The following is a 22,563-nucleotide window of genomic DNA, read 5'->3' on the forward strand; positions in this document are numbered from 1 at the left end:
CCCCCCCCCCCCCCCCCCCCCCCCCCCCCCCCCGAGTTCCACAATCTCACGTGTGCTGTTCCCTCTATCTGGCATGCACTTCCTCCCTCCTCATCTGCCTGATTCCTACTTCTGTTCAGGTGTCAGGTTAAGCACAGCAATTTCCATTTTACCTTAGGGAGTACCTGGATGTAGAGGCACAGTTAGATTTTCTATTTTTACTCAATAGAAAGTGATGGAGATTTCATTATAAATTCCCCAGACAGACAAACATTTTCCTCCGGTTCACAGTGAGCTAAGTGGAAGTGCACTATGATGACAGAGTTTTTCTGGGAAAGGCTTCCTCGCTAAGAATAGCATACACGCGGCAAAGATCTCCCCTTATTTCATATGGGCCCATTGTTGTGTCTGAATTTGGAGTTTGAAACTGTGGCCACAATTTTCATACCCTGAAGGGATCCAGGCTGAGGACCTACCTCACAGGGAGGAGGGATAAGCCGAAACATGGAAAGAATCTGCCACTTGGTGGTGTCATTGACCCCATAACAGTAAATTAAACAGGCCTTGAACTGCCCTACCTGTGGACTTGGATTTGAGGAGAGAATTTTTCACTGTAAGGTACAGTCTGAGTTTTCTGTTAGGACAAGAGAATGTATACGAACTGGTCCTCCCTTTGCAAAGGGTTTGATTTACTAGTCCCTGTGGTCATCAGGGAGGCAAGGATCAGCTGCCTGCTCACTATGGGGGACCCTCCAGGGGAATCTGACAATGCCTTCATGCCACCCCTTAGAGGTCCTCACTAGATGCCATCAGCCCCTGGAGGAAACTATGTCAGTTCCTATAAAGTCCCGTGGAGAGCGCCAACCCACTGCTGATTCTGCCTGCTACAGACTCAACTGTGAGGATTAACTTCATTCACTGCAACTCCTCTGAGCAGAGCACACCTAAGTACAAAGTGAAGGGTGCGCCTTGGACATGTGAACAATGAAAGAGCAAAGATGGAAATGGCACCAGTCCGATCACCACCACCGTAACCCCAACCCCACCCAGAACCCCAGGGGCCCTGGCATGCTTCCCTCACACTGATGTGTCCCCTAACACAGGGCACAGTGTGAATAGCTCTTCCTGGAGCCCAGCTGCTGAGGGGCCAACGTGTGCCGGGCATATACAGTTTTATTTCCCAAAGACCCAGAGAGGTAAGTATCAGACCCCGCCTTCTCTAGACATGGAAACAAGCTGAAAGAGGTTAGGTCGCTGATGCAGTAAAGGGTGGATCTGGGAATCACACCCCCGTTCTGCCCAACTCCAAAGCCGGTCTTCTTTGCATTCACGACGACACACTTGGCTTGTGTTTCAGTTGCTGAGATGCAGATATTGTTCCATGATTGGAGAGTCACCATTGTCCCAACACCACGTCCAGCTGTGAAACGCAGGAACCCAGCAAGGCAAAGACTCTCTGTGTCTGCCCTCAAAGGAGCTGCCCTGAAGCCAACAGACCTGGAGTGCCTTGGCATGAAAGGCCTGCCTCAGAGTTAACAGCCAAACAGGACTTTAACTTCCAGGGTTTCCCTGTGGGAAGGCGCTTTGCCATATTCGAGAGACTTTTACAATGAATCCCTATCCCCAAATTATGTCCCCACCAGTCTCACTATATTTACCAGATATTAAGAACCGAGAGGCAAGCAGAGGAAGTGTTTTTAGTGGCCGCGTCACAGCTCCGGAGATGACCAAACTCCAGCTGTGGTTTGGAGCCCAACAGGCCAAGAATTGAAATCTGGCTCTACCTGTGTTGATCTCTCTGTTCTTCAGGTTGCTTGTCTGTAAAATGTGGATAATCCAAGTGCCTACCTCAGAAGCCTTCCCTCCCGTGAGAAGTCTGTCCTGACCAAACTCACACAAACACCCTCAGGGAGGGATAAGATGCCCTCCCTCTGTGTTCCTAGGGTACCATGATTTAAATCCTGCCATTGCCCTTCTCACGCTGCTACACGTGGCGGTCATCTGCTTGCAGGTTACATCCCTGTATCCGCAAACTGTGTCCTGTAGGCTGGGACGCAGTGTCCAGTTGGTGATTAGAAGATGTTTTCTGATGGATGAAGGAGCCTGACCAAAGGTCAATAAAGGGTAGCCATTACTGTATCAGTTATTTCGGTGTTAGAAATAACACAGGAGAACAAAGTCAAAAGGACCTCTCTGTAGCCAGATTCTCTTCCCTTTGGGAGGAGGAGGATTGCGTCTTTCATACCATCCCTAATTCCAGAAACTCCTAATAAAAGAGGCTGCAACGTTCATTAAACATGTGTGGGTCACTCTGTTGCCCCATCAGCCACAGTTCTGGCCTCACAGTGGAACTTGGGTCAAGATCCTTGGAGCACCAGTCAGTTTGCTGAATGTTTCCCAAGTACCAAGTGGCTGGTAGTGCACATAGTAGGCCCCACAACGATCTGTCCAATAGGTGGGCTGTTGAATGAATTCAGGCTGCTAGTTAAGTATGTGATGCTGTGCCTCGAGAACAGATATCCGTGGAGACAGGGACATGAGCACATGGATGAAGGGCGTGTCAGTCCAAACTCAAACCCGCCTCTTCTCTGACTGCTCTTCCCCCATGTCCCTCCTCTGCGTCACTCTACAGCCTCGCACAGGCTTGTCACTCAGCACCGACGACCTTTTCGGTCCAGCGGACTGAGCAGAACTTACGCAGCCCAGCGGGATCTAGTCCCTGTCACCCTCGGTTCTCCCCGCCTTCCGTTCAGCTCTCCCTCCTTGCCCCCAGTTTCCCTGGCCTCCTGGCAGTGTCTGCACCAAGTCTGGCAGCCTCTGCCTGTGACACTTTTTCCCAACTGTTCCCTCTGTCTGGAAAGTCCTGACCCCAGACATCTGCTTGGATGACTCCTCTCCCTCTTCATGTCTTTGTAGAGATGTCACCTCCTCAGTGAAGCCTACCCTGGTCGCTCTGGTCAGTATTCCCACTTGCCTCCCAAATTCCCGATCCCATTACCATGATCTAAATTTTTTTTTCTTTTTAATGACAGAACCATCACCTTCTAACACACTTCACAATTTACTCAGTTGTTGGTGAGGGTTTACTGTCTGCCACCTACCCCTTCCCCTCCAGGGAGTGTAAAGTCCCGGGCAGGGATTTCTGTCAGTTGGGCCATCACGTATCCCAGCACTTGGAGTAGTGCCTGCACGCAGAAAACCCTCGATGAATATTTGTTGCCTGAAGCAAGAGGTCTGCCTCCCCTCCTAGACTGTGAGATCCTTGAGGGTCTGTTCTTCTTCCCCTTGGGACAGGACCCTCCCTCCACGCAGGGACAGGTCTTCAAGTCACAGCTGCTTCAGTTTCAGCCACACCTGCTGCCCGGCAGCTCTGTGATCTGGGACACAGGGGCCGCCTGGCTTTATTTCAAACCCCAAACACTTAACTTTAAAGGAACTTAGATATATTCAATGTTTTGCTTTTACTTTGTAGCCTTGCTTATTCCTTGACATGCTCGTTTTTAAGAAAATTGTTGCTGTTCATGAACCACTTAGAAGTTCAAAATTTGCGATCAATTCAGTTGCATCAGTGTGAAATGCTTCAATCTCAGTGTGTGTAGTATTTCTTTTCCTCTTTTCTTATTCTCACTTGTCAACCTTTTCTTTCTGTTTCAAAAACAAGAGGGAAGTTTACCCCTGCCAGCATCCTGGTGACTTGCTCCCAATGTGTTCAATGATTTACTGCCAGACACCCAACTGTGCGATGATTTCCATTACTGTTACACACAGGAGAGGCTCACAGGCATTCGTTTAACAAGGTTTTACAGAAACAACAATCAAATAATTCATAACATTGACCTTTGAGAACTCCCCTTTGGCATTCTGGAATTAGAGAAAATGTTAGGAAAAGTTAGAAATGCCATGACGTCTTCCTCTGGGCGGGTGACCTGCCCTTCCCCTGCCCCACTCAGGCCAGAAGACTTCCCCAGACTTCACACCGTCAGAGAACTGAGCAGAGGGGCTGTGCCACAGAGCAGGGCTCAGACGCAGGAAGGCGAGTTTCAGAAAAGCGGACTTGTCAACGACAAGGAAGTTTTCCCAGCACTGGGTAGGCAGTGGTGCTCTTGTCTGACAGTTTTGCTGCGGAGGCGTTGCTGCTTTGCAGATTTGGGAATACATGAAGATGAAGAGAGGGGTGGCTTTACATCAGACAGAGGTTGTATTAGAAAATGGCCCTTAGGAGGGAGGGAGGGCAACACTTCCTGCTCTGTTGAAATCCGCCTGAAACGCTTGCCCTAGTGGTTGAAGAGAAACTCACCTCCGCCTGACATGTGATCCCACAGTGCGTAATTTACGGAATATCAAGGAAATTTACAAACCTGTCTGTCTTCTAGCCAGGTTGTCAGTTTTCAGAAAAGGAACAAAGAATTTTCTCCCCTGGAATCCTCACCTCCTGGTGCAGAATGGATTGTGTGGTTCCTGAGGAAATAACAGGATTAAACCATGGGTGTCTCAGAGATGGAGATAAAATTCTGGAGGATGTTTACTCTTTCTGCAACCCAACACACATTTATATTAAGCAATATGTGCACAAGACTCCAACGCCCCAACTGAGTCATCTCAGGCCCACACTCTCCCCCCGGCCGGAGATGGAATTTGCCTGGATCCCTTCCCCTCCCCCAGCCCTGAATTCTGCTTTCAGAAGATGTGTGCCATTTGGGGAAGGGGCTGAGGTACAGTTTGCACAACCTCATCATGGAAAGGTCAAGTTAAGGTTTGGAAAGATGATCCAAAAAGCTCGACTCTCCTACCACCCATCCAGGGCATAGGGGATCCAGGCTTTCAAATGTACAGTCAGAAAGCTGCAAAATGAATGCATCCAGCTTTATTTTATGGGCATCGGGCCTGAGAGGAGACAGATGACATCAGAGGACAAGATGGGCAGCTCCCATCCATCGTGAGAGAGGAGTTCCCCACACTGTGTCTTTTGTCTGGGGGACAGAATAAACTCCTCCTCACAATGGGATTCCCACAAATGGGACCGAGGGGAACCCTGTGACCTTCAGGTGACAGGGTGGTGAGAACCCAACCCGAGTGGAGGGTCTGAAGGAAGCCGACCACATATACTCCATGGTCCAGACAAGGAAGCCGGGTTGTTGGGAGCTGGAGTGGATGAATTCACAGACAGCCAACTTGGATCAATCTCTCCCTGTCTTTCTGGACAGTTGTCAGACTGAAACCTCGGGGGGAGGTCACAAACACCTCACGTCTGAACTTTGGTATGTGACAAAGTCTCTCCATGGGGATATAAATGCCCAAATGGCTCGGGGGGTTCAAACTGGGACACAGAACCAAAGACAGACCAGACCTCGCTCTGGGACCCGGATCTCCACCAGCTCTGAAGCATCAGACGCTGGACACAGACTCCCAAATACCTCAAGGACCTCACACTATGGCTCACAAACCCCACAATACCTCAACGACACACTAAACCCAGATACAGACCCAGGAAAGAGCAGCTAGGAGACCTCACTGCACTGGACACCCCCCCCCCCCACCCCCCAAACAATCCACAGAACTCAAACTCCTAGAAACTCAGTAAATGAGGCCAGAGACACAGAATCAGCTCAGAGACGACAAATTCTAAAACACAGGCCCGCATGCGTTTTAGCAACTTCATAACCTATGAGACAGAAACACAACAGCTCACAGACCTCACACCCTGCACACAGAAGCCACACCATCACAGAGCTCACACCCTCGGACGCAGACACGCAAACAGCTCAGAGCGCTGGTACAGTGAACACAGAGAGCTCGCTCACAATGTTACGTGCAGCCAACATCTAAGAGACCTCAGAGCATGGTGCACCAAATCCCACCCGCCCAAGGTTCATAACCCGAGACACAGTCGACCCCTCGAAATTCCAGCAACCTTAATCCCTGGTACGCAGACTTATAACCAGGTCAGAGATGTCACACTCAGGATGCAGAACCCTCACAGGGTCAGATACCTCCCACCTTGTGTCAAATAACCTTTGTGATCTCACAGCGTAGGGTATGAATCCCTGAGGAACTCAAATGCGTCACATCCTCGACCCAGGAGAGCTCAAACCCTAGTTCCTGAAATACAGAATGGGCACAACCCCGGATACCTCACATTGTGGACACAGCACGTAAAACAGATCAGATACCTCACACACTGGAAGAGAGACCCCTAAACAGCCCAGAGGGCTCTCACCCTGGACACATAATTCCCCACAGCTCAGAGATCTCACGTCCTGGACGTAGACCCTCACATAGCTCAGACGCCTCGAATCCTGGACATGGGCGCCGAAACAGCTCAGAGAAATGACATCTTGCTTCTGACACCCAAAAAGTCACCCCACACAGGACACATGTCAGTTAGAGCCCCAGTGAGGTCTCACCCAGCCCCATGAGTGAGACTCAAAGAAACAGACACAGAGAGAGACAGAATGAGAGAATTACAGACAGCCTTTCTGGAAAACCACTGTCTCTGTGGAGTTAGTCCCTACCGCAGGACCCCCATCCAGCCACCTGGAGAACCTCCTCTTCTCTTCCAGGGGAAGGAAGACCCCAGATTCTGCCTTCATTGGCCGTTTCTGGACAACGATTCAGCTGCACCGAGCCTAGGCCACAACCAGGAGGGAAGGACCCCGGCTCTGTCCCCTGGCCTGACACACAGTGGAGCCCTCCACCCACCAAAACGGGATACCTCCTGGGTTTGGAGGGTTCATGCCGTCCTTGGGGCGACCCCCACTGCCCCTAAGGCCCCGTGCCGTCTCCCTGCTGAGGCTGCTGCCTCAGTGTAGGGAGCGGAATCTGTGGGAAAGGTGGAACCGGAGGGCAATCCTCTGCTGCTGAGGGCAGGGTTGGAGGCCACTGGGGGCCGGGCCCCGCGGAGCCTCATGGACTGCTTGGCTGACATCCAATTCGCCCTGAACACACTGCTTCAGTCTCCTCAGCAAGTGGACCAAGGGGGCACTGCAGCCACCTGGTTTTCCCTCAGCCCGCCTCAGCCCAGAACAAGGACACCTTCAGCCAGCAGATCCTTTGCAAGCCAGTGAACAAGAGTGAGGGAAGGAGACGGTGAAGAGGTTCACACTGCTGTGCTGGGAGGCTACATGCCACAGACCACATACCTGACCACTGAGAGGCGCCCCAGTCCCACCCACCCCTCCATCCACCTTGTCATTTCCCCATCCCCAAAGAGGAAACCTGTCCCCTCAATGCCGAATTCTGCTTTAAGGGGGAAGGGGGCGTGAGGGTCTCTACATTTGCTGTGGGGCTTTGTGCCAGTTGTGAGGCACATATATTACCCTGCCTCTATCCTCCAACAGGAGACCAGCACCAGGGCAGGGCTATTTGCTCATGGGCAAAAACAGCTGCAAGGCTGTGGAATTCGGGGACTGGCGCTGATATGGGCCTGGCTGATGTGTCCTCCTGGGGACACACGCAGTGGCCCATCTCTGACGCCCTGGCGGAATCTTATCCCCCAAGACAACAGGAACCCAGTCGTACATTTCCAGCCTTTCCGGCAGAGCTCTGAATACAGTCAGGGCTTAATGAACGCCTAATAAGAAGTTCACTGACTTGAGAAACCACCTATCTCCTACTCGCCCACCTTCACTCAAACATCTTCCTGTCTCAAATCTGCCTAAAATCCCATGAGTTAAGCATTCACTTCTTTGGGATGAGCAAGTCACCTCCCATTTCCCTGGAGACTATATCATGAGCCCTCTGGGAACTGTCTCTGCCCATCCAGGACCTACAGGTAGTCTGGTGGACACAGAACAGGACACTGGAGAAGGGTTTTCTCAGTATGGTGTGAAGTGTTATTCAGCTCTGAAGTCAATATAGTGGGATCCAATAAGCACTGTTAAAAAGGGAACAGACAGGGCCAGCCCTGAGGGCCTAGTGGTTAAAGTTCAGCGCAGTCTGATTCGGCAGCCCAGGTTCGTTTCCCGGACGTGGAACCACAGCACTCATCTGTCAGTAGCCATGCTGTGGCGGCGGCTCACATAGAAGAACTCGAAGGACTTATAACTAGAATATACAACTATGTACTGGGGCTTTGGGGAGAAAAAAGAAAAAGAGAGGAAGACGGGCAACAGGTGTTAGCTCAGGGCGGCTCTTTCCCAACAACAACAACAACAACAACAAAGAATAAGCATCCACACACACACACAAAACTCAAAAAACGAAAAGAACAGAAAAGAAACCAGTCTCCAATTCTCTGCTCTACTTTCCTTCTGTCTTTGCGTTAAGAAAAAAAAAGAAAAAAAGGGAACGGATAGATCGACTACAAGACAGAATAGAAGCAGCCAGTGATTCCACTGACCTGGTAGCATCTTCAGCCTCTTTCGCTGGTGAGCGGGCTGAGGTTCCTGGGCAGGATTCCAAACCCTCTACTTCCACCATTCAAGCCGCACCCCTGCACCTTAAACTCCCTGAGTAGGACACTCCTTCTCTCAGCCAATGGGAGTTCTCTTCCCTGGAAGATCCTGAGTAGGCAGTCCCATCTAGACCCATCAGCTCTAGTGTCGTCCTTAATGTCTGCCCTGCTCACCCATCAGGGAACCATTCGCTTGCTCCACTGTGGTCTTCCTGGGCCTTACTTGATTTGAATCTGTAGAGCTGGTGGGCTGGGGCCAGAAATGGGATGATGGTGACCTCAGGAGAGGTGGAGGCCTCTCCCTCAGAGTGGACGTGTGGAGTCCCTGCATGGTGGTGAGCCCCCCTGCACCTTACACACAATGGGTGGTTTTGGAATACAAGACCCCCCTTTCCACTGGTAGCTCCCAGAGCAGACCGCTCCATCTGGGTCTCTCAGTGGTACCTTCCAGTAGAGGAAAGTAACACCCACCACTCATCATTCAACATCTCCCCCTTCCCCATCACCCACACTCTGGTAATTTGCCCAGAAAGGGTTGTTTCGTGCCTATTTCCAAGGGGTGATTCCAGCCCCAGCTTCCTGCCCCCCCACCCCCCCACCAAATACATCTACATGGGCAGTGGATTGCTCCATCTCAGTCTCATTTCCCCTGAAATCCCCACGTGGATCGTTCCAGTTGCAGACTCCAAGATCTTGTAGACAGCCTTGGGATAGAGTCCAGCCTCCTGCCTAAAGCCTCCACCCTATGAACGGTGCTGAGGATGCCGGCAAAGGGGCACTGGTTCCCTTGCCCCACTGAGGGAAGCGTCAATTGGTAAAACAACTTTGCAGGGCTCTGTGGCAGCATCTACCGAAATTCAAATTCTACCTCGTCCCCACCCAGCAGAATTTCAGCTTCACGAAAAGAGGGACGTGTGTCGATCTTATTCTACGATGTCTTGCCAGCATCTGGAACGGTACCAGGTACACAAGTAGGTACCCAAGAGACGTTTGTTTAGCCAAAGAATTCTTTGATCCAGCAACTCCACTGCTACGAATGTGTCTTAAAGAAACATTCACACACGCACAGAGCTGTGTGTACAATGATAATGGCAAATTTCTGGGGGAAAGAAACCTCTAAATGTCCATTAATAATCAATGACCATTGGAAGGGTAAACGAGAGATGAAGTATTCATATTATACCACGGAGCACCCGCTGGCCTTGAAACAGAATGAGGGGAGACAGTTTGTACTGGCCAGAGAGGTTTTCTTTCTTTTAATGACGAGTAACAAGTAAGAAATACTCACACTCACCCAGTGTCTGTGTGTGTGTGTGTGTGTGTGTGTGCACGTGACGTTTGTAAATGCAGAAAACGGGGACAAGAAGGGAACACCTAATCCGACTACAGTGGTCACCTCTGAGGATCAAACTGAGGGAGGCAAGATTCGGACAGCTTATTACGTCTTTTGGTGTAGCCTACTGTATCGCCAAAAATGTCCAAAAAATCTATCCAAAAGTGCACGCTTGCCTTTTTAAAAGTTTTTTTATTTTATTGAGCTGTAATTCATGTACCGTAAAATTCACTCTTTCAATGAAGTTGTATAATTCAGTGGTTTTTACTATATTCACAAGGTTGTGCAACCATCGCCAATATATAATTCCAGAATAAACCCTGTACCATTAGCCGTCCCTCCTCAGTCTCCCCTCCCAACAGCCCTTGACATTCACTAACTTGCTGTCTGTCTCTACGCATTTGTCCGTTATGGACATTTCATATAAATAGAATCCTACACCAGGTGGTCTTTTGTGTCTGGCTCCTTTCACTCAGCATAATGTTTTCAAGATTCATCCACGTTGTAGCATGTATCAATCAGTACTCTATTCTTTTTATAGCTGAACCACATTCCGTTATATGGGTACACCACCACATTTGATATTCTATTCATTAGTTGGTTGGCATTTGGGATGCCTGCACTCTTCGACTATTATGATTAATGCTGCTAGGGACACTGGTATACAAGTTTTTCTGTGAACTTATGTTTTCACTTGTCTTGGATATATACCTAGGAGTGGGAGAGCTGGGTCACACGGCAACCCTAGGTTTCACTTTGAGGAACTGCCAAACTGTTCTCCACAGCAGCTGTACTGTTTTCCATTCCCACCAGCAGTGTATGAGGATTTAAATTTTTCCACATCTTCCTCAACACTTGTTATTTTCATTTCTTAAGTTACATCCAGACTAGTGGGTATGAAGTGGTAATGCACTATGGTTTCAGTTTTTATTTCCCTAATGACTAATTTTATTTTATTTTTTTTTTGCCGAGGAAGATTAGCCCTGAGCTAACTAACATCTGTTGCCAATCTTCCTCTTTTTCTTTTCTTTTTGGTGTTTTTTTTTTTTTTTTTGCTTGAGGAAGATTAGCCCCGAGCTAACACCTGTGCCAATCTTCCTCCACTTTATATGTGGGTCGCTGCCACAGCATAGCTGACGAGTGGTGTAGGTCTGCGCCCAGCATCTGAACCCGCGAACCCGGGCTGCCGAAGTGGAGCGTGCCGAACTTCACCACCACACCACAGGGCCGGCCCCACCTAACAACTAATATTTTTGAGCATCTTTCCACGCGCTTCTCGGAGATTTGTATATCTTTTTAATAGAAAGGACTATTCGAATGCTTAGCACATCTTTTAATTGGGTTATTTGTCTTTTTATTGTTAGGTTGTAAGAGTTCTTTTGACATTCTTGATACTGGACCCTTATCAGATACATGATTTACAAATATTTTCTGCCATTCTTTGGTCTGTTCTTTTCAATTCCTTATGGTGTTCTTTAGAGCACGTTTTAAACATTTTTTATGAAGTCATTTTAATCTAATTTTTCATTTATTACCTGTGCTTTTGGCATGATATGTAGGAATCCACGGCCTAACCCAAAGTCACAAAGATTTACTCCTATGCTCTCTTACAGGAGTTTTATAGTTTTAGCTCATTTACATTTGGATTTTGATCCAGTTTTGACTTAATTTTCGTCTGTGGTATGAGGTCTGAATACAAATTCAATCTTTTGCATGTGGATATCCAGTTGTCCCAACACCATTTGCTAAAAAGACTGTTCTGTTCCCAACCAACTGTCTTGGCACTGGTGTCAAAAATTAATTCACCACAGACATACGGGGTTTATTTCTGGACTCTCAATTCTATTCCATTGATCTGTATGTCTATCCTTACATTTAGCACAACATTGTCTTGATGCGTGGAGCTTTGAAATAATGTTTGCAGTCGGACTGTGTGAGCCCTCCAACTTTGGTTGTCTTCTGCAAGACTGTTTAAGCTGGAACTTCCATATGAATTTTATGATCAGCCTCTCAACTTCTAAAAAACTGCAGGTAGGATACTGACAGGGATTGCACTGAATGTTTGGATCAATTGGGGGAAATTTGCCATCTTAACAATATTAAGTCTTCCAATCCATGAACACAGGATGTCCTTCCATTTATTTAAGTTTTCTTTAATTTCTTTCAACTGTGTTTTGTCATTTTCAGTGTACAACTCCTGCACCTCGTTGGTTAAATTAATTCCCAAGTACATTATTCTTTTGATTCTATAGTACTGGAATTATTTTCTTCATTACTTATTAGGATTTCTCACTAGTAGTGTACAGAAATACAACTGATTTTTGTATAATGATTTTATAACTTGCAACCCGAATCTGAAGTCTATGTTGTACTGAAAATAATTACAGCAACCACACAACGGAAGCGCAGCTCAGCTACTGAAAAGACTGTAGACGACTTGAGCAACACTACCAAAAAACTTGACCTCGTTGATATTTACAGAACAAGGATAGCAGAATACACATTCTTCCAAAGTGCACGTGTAAGTGAGCACGAGTGACGCCATCTTGGTACACTAAATGGCCCCAGCCCCTCCTCCGTGTGATTACTCGCTGCTCTGGACGTACTCTAAAAAGTTCACATGCTCTCCTGACTTATGGCCTCTGCTTACGTATGTACTCCCTGATACCTTGATAAATTAAAACTCTGTTCTATGAGTTTCTCTCCAGGAACAGGCTGACCACAGGCAGGAAACACACCTACAAGGTATCCATCACAGCTGACAGAAGAATGGAACAAGGTGATGCCTGGAGCCCGTCATGCCTGGAGACCAACATCCCTGGACCCCCTCCTCACTGCCCATTTTCCCTATATAACTGCCTCAAAATTCTGTAATCCCTGGAGATGGGATTTTGAGACACTAGTCACCCATGATCTGCCGGCTAATCTAATCTAAATAAACTTCCTTTCCCATCTCTAACCTGTTGTGATTAATTGGCTCAGATGTGGCTGGCGAGCAGAGTGAGCCCATTGCTCAGTATCATACATACGACGTTCACCAAGATAGACCATATGCTGCACCATATGGTAAATCTCAACAGCTTCTAAAGGACTGAAATCATACAAACCAGGTTCTCTGACCACAAGGGATTAAAACTGAAATCAGTTGGAACAAAATATCTGGAAAAATCACAAAGTATTTTGAAATTAAATGACATTTCTAAATAATGCAGGGATCAAAGAAGAAATTGCAAGGAGAATTAGAAAATGAAAACACGGCATATAAAAATGTGTGAGGTGAAGCTAAAGCAGTGCATAGATGGATATTTGTATCAGGAAACGCTTATGTTAGAAAAGAAGAATGGTCTCAAATCAATGATCCAAGCTCCCACCTTAAGAAACCAGAAAAACAAAATCAGCTTGAACCCAGGGGACGCAGAAGGAAAAGAAAAAACAACAATGATGATCTGAACAGCAATCTATTCAATAGAAATCAAAAAACTTGATAGAAAGAAATCAATGAAACTAAGAGCTGGTTCCCTGACAAGATCAGTAAATTTATCAGATTTAGCCAGACTGATAAAAATGAATGAGGTGGGTGTGACACAGATTACCAATATCAGTAACGAGCTGGAGGGGACATCAATACAGATGCTTCAGACACCAACTGGATGATAAGAGAACACTGTTAAATACATCAGCCAAATAAATTTGAGACTTAGATGAAATGGGAATACTCCTTGAAAGACACTACCTAGCAAACCTCAGTCAAGAAGAGATAACATGAATAGCTCTGTGTCTGTCAAAGAGAGTGAACTCAACAAAAACAAACAAATAAACAGACAAAACAAAACAAAAACCCTTCCCTCCAACAAAACTCAAGGCTCAAGCAGCTTCACTGGTAAGTTCGGTCAAACACGTACGGAAGAAATAATGCCGGTGCTACAAACTCTTCCAGGTAATTGGAGAAGAAGTCATACTTCCTGAAACGTCTTACAGAGCTAGCAACACGCTGATATCAAAACTAGACAAAAACATTTTAAGGAAATAAAATGACAGACCAATATCACTCATGAACATAGACACAATAATCCAAAATAAAATATTAGCTGTTTGAAACTAGGAATATATAAAAAAGATAAAACATAATCCATAGCCAAATGGGGTTTACTCCATGGCTTCAAGACTGGTTGAACATTTGAAAATCAGTCACTGCGACTCACCATAATAACAGACTAAAAGACTAAAGGAAATATGAGCGTCTCAACAGATGTATATAAAGCATTTGATAAAATTCAACATGGTAAAACCTCTCAGCCAAGCAGAAATAGAGAGGGATTTCTGTCTTAGTCCTTTTGGGCCGATGTAACAGAAATACCATGAACTGGGTGGACTGTAAGACAAGACAAACTTATTTCTCACACTTCTGGAGTTCTCACACTTCTAGAGGCCGGGAAGCCGAAGATCAAGGTGCCGGCAGATTTGGTGTCTAGCGAGACCCCACTTCCTGCTTCATAGACTGTCGACCTCTGTGTCCTCAGGGGGCCGGAGGGGCAAGGGAGCTCTCTGGAGTGTCTCTCTCTCTTTTTTTTTTCTTTTATTTTTTAAACATCTCCTCTTTTGACGTTTATTTATTGCCTGATTTTTTTTTAAATTAAGGTTATGAAAGTTAACATCCTTGTGAAATTACAGTTGTACATCATTATTAGTCATGTTGTAGGTACACCACTTCACCCCTAGTGCCCTCCCCCCACCCCCCTTTCCCCTGGCAACTACCGATCAGTTCTCTCTGTCCATATGTTAACTACCACCAATGAGTGGAGTCATACACAGTTCGTCTTTCTCTGTCTGGCTTATTTCACTCAACATAATACCCTCAAGGTCTATCCATGTTGTTGTGAATGGGACGACTTTGTCCCTTTTTATGGCTGAGGGGGATTCCATTGTGTATATATATACCACATCTTCTTTATCTAATCATCAGTTGCTGGGCACTTAGGTTGGTTCCATGACTTGGCTATTGTGAATAATGCTGCGATGAACATAGGGGTGCATGGAACGTTTGGAATTGCTGATTTCAGGTTCTCAGGATAGATGCCCAGTAGTGGGATGGCTGGGTCATAAGGTATTTCTATTCTTAACTTTTTGAGGAATCTCCATACTGTTTTCCATAGTGGCTGCACCAGTTTGCATTCCCACCAACAGTGTATGAGGGTTCCCTTTTCTCCACAGCCTCTCCAACATTTGTCACTCTTGGTTCTGGATATTTTTGCCATTCTAACAGGTGTAAGGTGATATCTTAGTGTAGTCTTGATTTGCATTTCCCCGATGATTAGTGATGATGAGCATCTTTTCATGTGTCTATTGGCCATCCGTATATCTTCTTTGGAGAAATGTCTGTTCATGTCCCCTGCCCATTTTGTGATTGGGTTGTTTGATTTTTTTTATTGTTGAGTTGTGTGAGTTCTTCGTATAGTATGGAGATTAACCCTTTGTTGGATAAATAACTTGTGAATATTTTTTCTCAATTAGTGGGCTGTTTTTTTTGTTTCAATCCTGTTTTCCCTTGCCTTGAAGAAGCTCTTTAGCCTGATGAAGTCCCATTTGTTTATTCTTTCTATTGTTTCCCTCATGTGAGGGGTTATGGTGTCCGAAAAGATTCTTTTGAAGCTGATGTCAAAGAGTGTACTGCCGATATTCTCTTCTAGGAGACTTATTGTTTCAGGCCTAATCTTTAGGTCTTTGATCCAAACTTTTGAGTTTATTTTAGTGAATGCTGAAAAAGAATGGTTGATTTTCATTCTTTTACATGTGGCTGTCCAGTTTTCCCAGCACCATTTGTTGAAGAGACTTTCTTTCCTCCATTGTAGGCCCTCAGCTCCTTTGTCAAAGATTAGCTGTCCATAGATGTGTGGTTTTATCTCTGGGCTTTCAATTCTGTTCCACTGATCTGTGCATCTGCTTTTGTACCAGTACCATGCTGTTTTGATTACTGCGGCTTTGTAGTATGTTTTGAAGTCAGGGATTGTGATGCCTCCAGCTTTGTTCTTCTTTCTCAGGATTGCTTTAGCAATTCGGGGTCTTTTGTTGCCCCACATGAATTTTAGGATTCTTTGTTCAATTTCTGTAAAGAATGTCATTGGGATTCTGATTGGGATAGCGTTGAATCTGTAGATTGCTTTAGGTAGTATGGACATTTTAACTATGTTTATTCTTCCAATCCACGTACATGGAATGTCTTTCCATCTCTTTATGTCGTCGTCGATTTCTTTCAAGAAGGTCTTGTAGTTTTCGTTGTATAGATCTTTCACTTCCTTGGTTAAATTTATCCCAAGGTATTTTATTCTTTTTGTTGCGATCGTGAATGGGATTGAGTTCTTGAGATCTTTTTCTGTTAGTTCATTGTTAGCATATAGAAATGCTGATTTCTGTATGTTGATTTTATACCCTGCAACTTTGCTGTAGCTGTTGATTGTTTCTAACAGTTTTTCTATGGATTCTTTGGGGTTTTCTATATACAAGATCATGTCGTCTGCACACAGCGAGAGTTTTACTTCTTCGTTGCCTGTTTGGATTCCTTTTATTTCTTTCTCATGCCGAATTGCTCTGGCCAGAACCTCCAGTACTATGTTGAATAAGAGTGGTGAAAGTGGGCACTCTTGTCTTGTTCCTGTTCTGAGAGGGCTGGGTTTCAGTTTTTGTCCGTTGAGTATGATGTTGGCTGTGGGTCTGTCATATATGGCCTTTATTATGTTGAGGTACTTTCTTTCTACACCTATTTTATTGAGGGTTTTTATCATAAATGGATGTTGGATCTTGTCGAATGCTTTCTCTGCATCTATTGAGATGATCATGTGGTTTTTGTTTTTCATTTTCTTAATGTAGTGAATCACGTTGATTCACTTGCAGATGCTGAACCATCCCTGTGTCCCTGATATAAATCCCACTTGATCATGGTGTATAATCTTTTTGATATTTTGCTGTATTCAGTTTGCCAAAATTTTGTTGAGGACTTTTGCATCTATGTTCATCAGTGATATTGGCCTGTAGTTTTCCTTCTTTGTGTTGTCCTTGTCAGGTTTGAGGATCAGGGTGGTCTCGGCTTCATAGAAAGTATTAGGGAGTGCTCCATCTTCCTCTATTTTCTGGAATAGTTTGAGAAGGATAGGTATTAAATCTTCTTTGAATGTTTGGTAGAATTCTCCAGAGAAGCCGTCTGGTCCTGGACTCTTATTTGGGGGGAGGTTTTTGATTACTGTTTCTATTTCTTTACCTCTGATTGGTCTATTCAGGTTCTCTATTTCTTCCTGATTCAGTTTGGGTAGGTTGTATGAGTCTAGGAATTTATCCATTTCTTCTAGGTTGTTCAATTTGTTGGCATACAGTTTTTCATAGTATTCTCTTATGATCCTTTGTATTTCTTTGGTATCTGTTGTGATTTCTCCTCTCTCGTTTCTAATTTTATTTATTTGAGACTTCTCTCTTTTTTTTTTTTAGTGAGTCTGGCTAAGGGTTTGTCGATTTTGTTAATTTTTTCGAAGAACCAACTCTTTGTTTCATTGATCCTTTCTATTGTCTTTTTTCATTTCAATATCATTTATTTCTGCTCTAATTTTTATTATTTCCCTCCTTCTACTGACTTTGGGCTTTGTTTGTTCTTCTTTTTCTAATTCCATTAGGTGTTGTTTGAGGTTGTTTATGTAAGATTTTTCTTGCTTATTGAGGTGAGCCTGTATTGCAATGAATTTCCCTCTTAGGACTGCCTTTGCTGCGTCCCAAATCATTTGGTACGGTGTGTTTTCATTTTCATTTGTGTCCAGATAATATTTGATTTCTTCTTTAATTTCTTCAATAATCCACTGTTTGTTCAGTAGCATGTTGTTTAGTCTCCACATTTTTGGCCCTTTCCCCGCTTTATTCTTGTAGTTGATTTCTAGTTTCATAGCATTATGTTCAGAAAAAATGCTTGATATTATTTCAACCCTCTTGAACTTACTGATGCTTGCTTTGTTTCCCAAGATATGGTCTATCCTCGAGAATGTTCTATGCGCGCTTGAGAAGAACGTGTAACCTGCTGTTTTTGGAGGAAGTGTCCTATATATATATATCTACTAGGTCCATCTGATCTAATTTTTCATTTAATTCTATAATTTCCTTGTTGATTTTCTGTCTGGATGATCTGTCCATTGGTGTTAATGGGGTGTTGAGGTCCCCTACTATTATTGTATTGCTGTTGATGTCTCCTTTTAGTTTTGTTAATAGTTTCTTTACGAATTTTGGTGCTCCTGTGTTAGGTGCGTATATATTTATAAGTGTTATGTCATCTTGGTGGAGTGTCCCTTTTATCATTATATACTGCCCCTCTTTGTCTTTCTTTATCTGTTTCGCTTTGAAGTCTACTTTGTCGGATATAAGTATGGCAACACCTGCTTTCTTTTGTTCATTATTAGCTTGGAGTATTGTCTTCCATCCCTTCACTCTGAGTCTGTGTTTGTCTTTGGGGCTGAGGTGTGTTTCCTGGAGGCAGCATATTGTTGGATCTTGTTCTTTGATCCATCCTGCCACTCTGTGCCTTTTGATTAGAGAGTTCAATCCATTCACGTTTAGAGTGATTATTGAAACGTGGGGGCCTACTCTTGCCATTTTATCACTTGTTTTCCGGTTCTTTTGCATTTTGTCCTGATGGAGAGCTGTTACTTTGTGTTATGGTCCTTCTGCTTATCTCCTTTGTTTGTTCTGGATTTTGTAACCCCTTTCCTTTTTTTGATTTTTCAGGAATGAGGTTCTTCCTGAGCATTTCTTCAAGAGGAGGTTTTGTGGCGATGAACTCCCTTAACTTTTGTTTATCTGGGAAAGCTTTTATTTCTCCATTGTATTTGAAGGATATTTTCGATGGGTAGAGTACTCTTGGCTGCACGTTTTTGTCCTTCAGAGTTTTGAATATTTCATTCCAATCTCTTCTAGCCTGTAAGGTCTCTCCTGAGAAATCTGCTGATAGCCTTATGGGGTTTCCTTTGTAAGTTATTTTCTTCTGCCTGGCTGCCCTTAGTATTTTCTCTTTGTCGTTCACTTTTGCTGGTTTCACTACTATATGCCTTGGGGTTGGTCTTCTTGCATTAATAAAGTTTGGAGATCTGTTGGCTTCTGTCACATGAAGTTCCATCTCTCTTCCCAAGTTTGGAAAGTTCTCAGCTATTATTTCTTTGAACAGGCCTTCTGCCCCCTTCTCCTTCTCTTCTCCCTCTGGGATACCTATAATCCTTATGTTGCATCTCCTAATTGAGTCGGATAATTCTCGGAGAGTTTCTTCATTTCTTTTTAGTCTTAGTTCTCTCTCCACCTCTGTCTGCAGCATTTCTGTAATCCTATCCTCCAAATTGCTAATTCTGTCCTCCATATTATCGACCCTACTGTTCAGAGAGTCCAGATTTTTCTTAATCTCCTCCATTGTGTTCTTCATCTCCAGTATTTCTAATTGGTTCTTCTTTAGAGTGTCAAGCTCTTTTGTGACATAGCTCCTGAACTCATTGAGTTGTCTATCTGAATTCTCTTTTAGCTCGTTGAGTCTTTTCATAATGGCAGTTTTGAAATCATCGTCATTTAGGTTATAGATTTCATTGTCTTTGGGATTGTTTTCTGGGTGCTTATCATTTTCCTTCTGTTCTGGAGATTTAATATATTTTTTCATGCTGCTTGATGGTGTGGATTTGTGCCTCCGCAGAGAGATAGAGTTTAGCCGCTGCTTCCACTTGTTGCGACTGGTGTGGTGGGGGGGGGGGGGGCAGCTGTTTAGACTGCACCAACCAGGAGCCCTGTCAGCTGTTACTGACTGGACCTGGACCCCTCCTCGTAGTCACAGTGGTCCTGTGGGGTCCCTCGTTGGTTGTGGGGGCAATCTGGTGCCTACTGTTGCAGCCCACTTAGACACGCTCCCTCCTTGTGGTCTGCAGCGGTGTTGTGGGCTTTCCCAGCAGCCAGGAGCAGGATCACCTATAATCGCCGCTTTGTCCCTAACAGAGCCCACAAGATCACACTTGTCCACTATAGGTCCCAGCAGAGCTATGGGTATCTTCTGCAGTCTGTCGTTAGCTCACCTAGCTGTGCTACTTTTGCCCCAGGGCCTCCCCACCTTGCGGTTGCCAGTCGGGACCTCTCCACTAGTGCTGTGCAGAGGCTTTTGCTGAGGCCGCTACATGTAGGAACCTGGAGTTCACCCCTGGGCTACGTAGCCATTTCACCGGAGCTTCACTGTGCCCCACTCCACTCTCACGGGATCTCTGGGAGCCCCTTGCCTCGTCTGGGACACGGCTAGAGTCCGTGGGCCTGGCGGTGGCTTGTAAGCTGCTGCCTTGTGGGGAATTCTGCTCTAGGGAGCTTCCTGGTGTTCCGAATGCTGGGCGGGGCCTCCCTGCCAATGGCGAGTAGAGGCTCTCCCTGCGGGGGGGGGGGGGTGCAGGACCCTGGATCGTCGCCCCAGGCCGCAGAGCCGGGTGTTGGAGCTCCACCCAGTCCCCAAGCACGTCCATGGGAAGTCCGGGCACCCCTTGCACCGGAGACCGTGGGCCCAGCAGCAGTTGGCGGTCTGGTGCAGTGCCAGAGAATCCGCCCGCCGGGAGCTTCACTTTGTTCTGGATTATGGGCAGAGCCTCCCAGCTAATGGCGAGCAGAGGCTTTCCCTGCTGGGGGGGTGCGGGACCCCGGAGCCTCCCCCCGAGCCACAGAGCCGGGCGCTGGAGCTCCAACCCTGTCCCCAAGCACGTCTATGGGAAGTCTGGGTGCCCCCTGCACCAACCCGTGCGCCGGAGACCGTGGGCCCAGCAGCAGCTTGCGGTCTGGTGCCGTGCCGGGGAATCCGCCCACCGGGAGCTTCCCTTTGTCCTGGATTCTGGGCGTGGCCTCCCTGCTCATGGTGAGCAGAGGCTTGCCCTGCCAGGGAGGTCCGGCACCCCGGCGCCTCCCCCTGGGCTGCAGAGCTGGGCGCTGGAGCTCCAACCATGCCCCCAAGCACGTCTATGGGAAGTCTGGGCGCCCCCTGCACCGACCCGTGCGCCGGAGACCGTGGGCCCGGCAGCAGCTTGCGGTCTGGTGCTGTGCCGGGGAATCCGCCCGCCGGGAGCTTCCCTTTGTTCTGGATTCTGGGCGGGGCCTCCCTGCTCATGGCGAGCAGAGGCCTTCCCTGCCGGTGGGTGCGGGACCCTGGGGATTCCCCCTGGGCTTAGGTGTAATCGCGGGGGGCTTGAGTAGGGCTGTTGTCACCTGTTTCCACCGTCGCTCCACTGGTGAGTGCACACTCCCGCCCTTGGTGTGCGGCCATGCTATGGGGGAGTCCACTGGAAGAGAGCCTCCTGCAGGAACTAGGCTGTCCGGGGCCGGGGGTCGGTGGTCGGAGAGTTTTCACCTATTCCACCTCCTCCCGGGGGGAAGTCCATCCGCCTTCCGATGTATAGTAGCACAAGACTCTTAGGCGTCTTGAGATGCTATCTGGATATCCTTTGTTAATCAGTGAATGTCCAATTAGTTGTAGATTCGACGGGGGAGAGACAAAGAAGACCACTCACTCCGCCATCTTGGTCCCGCCTATTAGCACACTCTTATTGCAACTGTCCTCTTAATTGGGTTGGTACCCAGTGTAGCTGGTTGCTAGGCTCAGGGGCGTACAGTTGTGATAGGCCTGAGGCCAACAAGGCGCATGTCAGTTCTCTTAGGAGTGCAGCTGAGTGGGGCTGGCCCTTGGCATGGATGCACTCAGTTGTTTCAGGCTTTGGAAGGTGGGGCTGATCCTTTTTATGGCTACTTGTGAAACACAAGTCTTCTGCCGCTGATAAGCCTCACCCCCCTCTGGACCACATACACTGTCAACACAGTCCTGGTCCATGCACACTTCTCAACCCCCTGGAGCGTACCCCAATGCCACACTGCAGAGGCCCCCACCTCTGCCCCAACGCCCCCCACAGTTCACCTGGTCCTCACACAAGCCCTGCCCCACAGAGGCAGACACCTTTGCCTGCCTGTAGAGGATCAAGGCACTCAGTCAATGCAGGCTGAAAAGTAGCCTGAGGGCTTACTGTTAGGGGGGCCAGTCCCTAGGGCGGGTTGCCTGCCCTGGCTGAACTGGATTAAATCTGTGCTCTAGTGGGTGTGGCAGACACCTGGGCTAACAGCCCAAGGGATGCACCTCAATGGCCCCCACCTGTGTCTGTATCAGCACGCCTGGACCAGCTCAGAACAACCGCCCCCACCAATGCCTCAGTCTCAGGAGAGCATCCTCCTCTCACCAAGATGCCCCCAGAGCCCACCAGGTGAATCTCGTTTCACCAAAGGACAGTCAGCCTTCTCTCTGGTGATTTTAGGTTGCTGCAATGAGTGAGTTTGTGCGTGGGCCCTTTAAGACCTGGATCTTTTCGGCTTTCGGGCGGATAGCTTTTCTGGGCGTGTCCTCGCTGCAGTTAATAGCCAGCAAAGCCAGACAGTAAGACCCTCCCCCCCCCTCAGTTGGGCTGAGTCCGAAGGATGGTTATGGCAGTATCGCCCCCGCTCTGGACCTCACTCCTCCAGGGAGGGCTGCGTACCTTAGGTTGGCTCCCGCCTGGCCAGCTGAGAAGCTCCGCTGCTCCCAAAGGTGGCTTTTTTCCTCTCTGGCCGGAGTTACTGACTCTTCTGCTTTCGTCAGGACTGTCCCTTGTTGTGGGGGTTCTCTTTATCCAGTTTTCAGTTTTCAATCCAGGGTGATTCTTCCTAAAATTGTTGTAACCTGGTTGTGTTTGTGGGAGGAGGCGAGTTCAACGTCTGCTCACAGCGCCATCTTGACGAGAACTCTGGAGTCTCTTTTATAAGGGCACTAATCCCGTTCATGAGGCCCCCACCATCATGACCTAATCAC

The 22,563-nt window shown here is 46.9% G+C and overlaps 1 protein-coding gene across 14 annotated transcripts in view; it reads right to left on the reverse strand.

Moving 5' to 3' along the window:
- Positions 1–22,563, reverse strand: part of LOC124232142 (protein FAM156A/FAM156B-like) — a 67,909-nt gene that overhangs the window by 16,738 nt on the left and 28,608 nt on the right. For 10 of the 14 annotated variants that reach the window (XR_006886780.1, XM_046649105.1, XM_046649113.1 and 7 more), the window contains exon 2: positions 4,338–4,437. The exons of 3 other annotated variants lie outside the window; for them this stretch is intronic. The gene's annotated coding sequence lies outside the window, so the exon portion shown is untranslated. Of the gene's footprint in view, positions 1–4,337; positions 4,438–22,252; positions 22,311–22,563 lie in introns of those variants that run through there. One more of the 14 variants, XM_046649108.1, reaches the window with a different exon arrangement.

This window comes from Equus quagga, unplaced genomic scaffold, assembly GCF_021613505.1.
Source record: "Equus quagga isolate Etosha38 unplaced genomic scaffold, UCLA_HA_Equagga_1.0 HiC_scaffold_276_RagTag, whole genome shotgun sequence".
Classification (NCBI taxonomy): Eukaryota; Metazoa; Chordata; class Mammalia; order Perissodactyla; family Equidae; genus Equus; species Equus quagga.